The 5,421-nt window shown below is 45.2% G+C and overlaps 1 protein-coding gene across 1 annotated transcript in view; it reads right to left on the bottom strand.

Annotated features, from left to right (window-relative positions):
- The window catches only part of hdac5 (histone deacetylase 5), a gene marked incomplete in the record, with an annotated part of 56,219 nt that overhangs the window by 23,327 nt on the left and 27,471 nt on the right, over nucleotides 1-5,421 (bottom strand).

The raw sequence follows: 5,421 nt of genomic DNA, 5'->3' as shown, positions 1-5,421 counted from the left end.
CACACACACACACACACACACACACACACACACACACACACACACACACAAAGTGAGTTAGCTGGCTGGTAAAACTGCTGTCACATTGCCTTTTATTTACATATATGCTTGCATGTTTAGTTACAGTCTAAATGACATATTTGTAAATATCAATATGAATTTTAATTAACGCTGTCATCATATCCTTGCATATATACCGTACATACAATACTATAAAACAGATAATTGAAAGTTACCTCCGTATAATTCAAGTTCATAAAAAAGGATTGCTATTAACCGCATATTAAATTTGACCACTGTCTTATATTTCAAAATGCAACTCTCAAGAGCAGAACTACACAACCATTGATGGCGACAACATGCCATGATTATTGCCACGTTGCAGCTCTGAGTGCCATGAAACCCTGACATCCCGCTCTCTCCTAGGACTAGTCCTGCTTGCTGAAGCCAGTGTAGGACACGTCCATAAACACACTCTCAGTAAGTAGTGAAGCAGCGTGTCACACTGCAAAACTGTTGAAGCCTCACAAACTAGATCAGCTGCTCAGTGTCCTGTCAGGCGATGAGAAAAGATCAAGTCAAGTTTATATCATCTATAAAAATGGAAATTACAGTGCTCATACCTGCCTTAATAACCATTAAAACTAAAGCATAAATACAATACAATAAATACACCTTCTATAACCCTACCAGTCAGACTACCACAGGAGGTCTTAGTCTACCACTACGCGCTATACCCTACCAGTCAGACCTACCGACAGGAGGTCTTAGTCTACACTACGCTTTAATAACCCTACCAGTCAGATTACCACAGAGGTCTTAGTCTACCTATCGCTCTATACCCTACCAGTCAGACTACCACAGGGGTCTTAGTCTACCACTACGCTTCTATCCCCTACAGTCAGACTACACACGGAGGTCTTAGTCTACCACTACGTTCTATAACCCTACCAGTCAGTACTACCACAGAGGTCTTAGTCTACCACTACGCTCTATAACCCTACCGTCAGACTACCACAGAGGGTCTAGCTACCACTACCTTCTATACCCTCCCAGTACAACTACCACAGAGGTCTTAGTCTACCACTACGTTCTATTAACCCTACCAGTCAGACTACCACAGGAGTCTTAGTCTCCCACTACTTCTATAACCCTACCAGTCAGACTACCAGGAGGTCTTAGTCTACCACTACCTCTATAACCCTACCGTCAGACTACCACAGGATGTCTTAGTCACCCACTACGTTCTAAACCCTACCAGTCAGACTACCACAGAGGTCTTAGTCTACCACTACCTCTATAACCCTACAGTCACTACCACAGAGTCTTAGTCTACCACTACGCTCTATACCCTACCAGTCCGACTACCACAGGAGGTCTTAGTCTACCACGACGTTCTATAACCCTACCAGTCAGACTACCACGGAGGGTCTTAGTCTACCACTACGTTCTATAACCCTACCATGTCAGACTACCACAGGAGGTCTTAGTCTACCACTACGTCTAAACCCTACCAGTCAGACTACCACAGGAGGTCTAGTCTACCACTACGTCTATACCCCTACCAGTCAGACTACCACAGAGGTCTTAGTCTCACCACTACGCTCTATAACCCTACCAGTCACTACCACAGAGGTCTTAGTCTACCACTAGCGTCTATAACCCTACCAGTCAGACTACCACAGAGGTCTTAGTCAACACTACGTTCTATACCCTACCAGTCGACTACCACAGGAGGTCTTAGTCTACCACTACGCTCTATACCCTACCAGTCAACTACCCCAGGAGGTCTTAGTCTACCACTACGTCTATACCCTACCAGTCAGACTACCACAGGATCTTAGTCTACCACTACGTTCATACCCTACCAGTCAGACTACCACAGGAGGTCTTAGTCTACCACTACGCTCTAAAACCCTACCAGTCAACTACCACAGAGTCTTAGTCTACCACTACGTTCTATAACCCTACCAGTCAGACTACCACAGGAGGTCTAGTCTACCACTCGTCTATAACCCTACCAGTCAGACTACCACAGGAGGTCTTAGTCACCACTACGCTCTATACCCTCCAGTCAGACTACCAGGGGTCTAGTCTACACTACGTTCTATAACCCTACCATCACTACCACAGGAGGTCTTAGTCTACCACTACGTTCTAAACCCTACCAGTCAGACTACCACAGGGGTCTTAGTCTACCACTACGCTCTATACCCTACCAGTCAGACTACCACAGGAGGTCTTAGTCACCCACTACGTTTCTATACCCTACCTCAGACTACCACAGGAGGTCTTAGTCTACCACTACGCTCTATAACCCTACCAGTCAGACACCACAGGAGGTCTTAGTCTACCACTACGCTCTATACCCTACCATCAGACTACACCGGAGGTCTTAGTCTACCACTACGTTCATAACCCTACCAGTCAGACTACCACGGAGGTCTTAGTCTACCCTACGTTCTATACACCCTACCAGTCCACTACCACAGAGGTCTTAGTCTACCACTACGTCTTAAACCCTACCATCAGACTACCACAGGAGGTCTTAGTCTACCACTACGTTCTATAACCCTACCAGTCAGACTACCACAGGAGGTCTTAGTCTACCACTACGCTCTATAACCCTACCAGTCAGACTACCACAGGAGGTCTTAGTCTACCACTACGCTCTATAACCCTACCAGTCAGACTACCACAGGAGGTCTTAGTCTACCACTACGCTCTATAACCCTACCAGTCAGACTACCACAGGAGGTCTTAGTCTACCACTACGCTTCTATAACCCTACCAGTCAGACTACCACAGGAGGTCTTAGTCTACCACTACGCTCTATAACCCTACCAGTCAGACTACCACAGGAGGTCTTAGTCTACCACTACGCTCTATAACCCTACCAGTCAGACTACCACAGGAGGTCTTAGTCTACCACTACCTTTATAACCCTACCAGTCAGACTACCACAGGAGGTCTTAGTCTACCACTACGTTCTATAACCCTACCAGTCAGACTACCACAGGAGGTCTTAGTCTACCACTACGCTCTATAACCCTACCAGTCAGACTACCACAGGAGGTCTTAGTCTACCACTACGCTCTATAACCCTACCAGTCAGACTACCACAGGAGGTCTTAGTCTACCACTACGCTCTATAACCCTACCAGTCAGACTACCACAGGAGGTCTTAGTCTACCACTACGTTCTATAACCCTACCAGTCAGACTACCACAGGAGGTCTTAGTCTACCACTACGTTCTATAACCCTACCAGTCAACTACCACAGAGGTTCTTAGTCTACCCACTACGTTCTATACCCTACCAGTCAGACTACCACAGGAGGTTAGTCACCACTACCGTCTATAACCCACAGTCAACTACCACAGGAGGTCTTAGTCTACCACTACGTTCTATAACCCTACCAGTCGACTAACCACAGGAGTTCTTAGTCTACCACTACCTTCTATAACCCTACAGTCAGAACTACCCCAGAGGTCTTAGTCTACCACTACGTTCTATAACCCTACCAGTCAGACTACCACAGGAGGTCTTAGTCTACCACTACGTTCTATAACCCTACCAGTCAGACTACCATGAAGAGGGTGATACCATATCCGGTATATGACAAACCACTGTGTCCTCACTACACAGTAACTCCAGACACTATCCACAACTTCCTCATACAGTACACCTGTGGATTAATTTTTTCATCAATGAGTCAACATGATCAGACCATGTTAGCCTGTCTCTGATCTGTGACAGAGAGACCATTTACACAGTACAGTTCACTACAATTCCTGTGTAACTGATAATACAGAAGATTGTGTCTTTTCACAGCCTAGGTCCCACCGTCAGACGCTGCAGCAAAAACACAGGTCTTTTCATTTATTGTGAATGGGGGTAGTGTGTTTAGGCTGCGGCGGTGAAAAAACTAAGAAAGTCGATCTGTCTCTCGTCTCTTTTCTTTCTCTCTCTCTCTGTGATACAAAGTTGCCTTCAAGTGCGGTCGGAAATGTCAAGATCGAAAAACAATCTGACAGAAAACAGTAACTGTGAAATATAAAGTGCTACATGGGGGGGGGGTTACAGAACACAACAGGACGCCACACAAATGAGCTGTTTACTGCCAACGTAAAACTGGCCAGAAAACATTTGCTTCTCCCAGTTGAGCTTTGTCAAAATCACAACGACTTGGAAAGCGGGGAAACATGGACGACTTCTTAGCGCCAGAAATGGGTCTTCTCAATAGTACTTGGCATGTCCTCAGTTGGTTTAAAGGTTTAAAGCTTGGGACGTTGCTGTTGGTTTTGGCGTCGTTGCTTCCTACTGCCCCTATTCTGCTTTTTGTTTGTTTGTTGGTCTTTTAACATGTTTTATCATTTTTTTGTGTATTTAATAGATGTATAAGTACAAAAAACACATTTTACTCCAAATGTAGCTTTCTTTCCGACAGACAGCAGACCTCGGCCACGTTCCTGTTTGAAATTCTTCAACCAGGGATGTCACTGACTACGTTTACATGCACATAATATTCTGGTTTTTGCCCTTATTCGGAAAAAGATGATATTCTGGATACAGGGCTTACACGGAATGAAAGAGAATATTCCACTAATATTCCCGTTTACATGTAGCTGTGCTACCAGCGGTGGTGGACTTGTTGGACCGTGTGAACACAGCGTCCCTGTGTCATTTCCTCAGCCAGCTTCTTGAAAAGGCAGCGATGTGTGTGCATATCCAAAAACCTGTTGATACCCAAATGGTTGGTTTGTGTACAGCAACCATAGCAACACACAGAGCTGACCATAAGCCTATGGTAAAAACCATGATTGTGAAATATATTCTGAATGTACTGTGTACAAGTCCAAAGAATGCCTCTAAAACCTGAATAATACCGGAACATCCCACGTCTTAATCGGAAAATGCTATATTTCGGAAAAAGGCCTTATTCTGAATATCCAACCAGAATATGCTGTTTACATGAGCTGTATCAAATTCAGCATATTGTCATTTTCAGAATAATAGTGGAATATTGCATGCTAATGTGCATGTAAAAGTACTCCCTGATTGAGAATGCCATATGTGCTGCCCATAGGTGCTGCCTGAGCAAGCACAGGCCGCCAAGTGGCTTGTTGGAATCCCAACAGATTGGCCAGGTGACCAATCAGAGGAGATTGGGCTTTTTGGGAGGAGTGGGGAAGAGCTCATACTAAACTTGCAGTGCGTCCTGATTTGGCCAACGTGTAGCAGGTAGTATGCAGTTTGCAAACAAAAGCAAAATCTGCAGTATGCCAAAACTACCTGGATGTTGTAATGATTAGGAGAACATCTCCAGTAGCCGATGCCTTGGCCCAGTCTATCTCCCCTACTGTATCCAATGCAAAGCGCCGCAACAATCACTTCCCTTTCCCGAGCCACATCAACCAG

Source organism: Etheostoma spectabile, chromosome 15 (genome assembly GCF_008692095.1).
Source record: "Etheostoma spectabile isolate EspeVRDwgs_2016 chromosome 15, UIUC_Espe_1.0, whole genome shotgun sequence".
Classification (NCBI taxonomy): Eukaryota; Metazoa; Chordata; class Actinopteri; order Perciformes; family Percidae; genus Etheostoma; species Etheostoma spectabile.
Note: the sequence above shows the minus strand (reverse complement) of the source record. Positions and strands in the feature narration are given on the sequence as shown.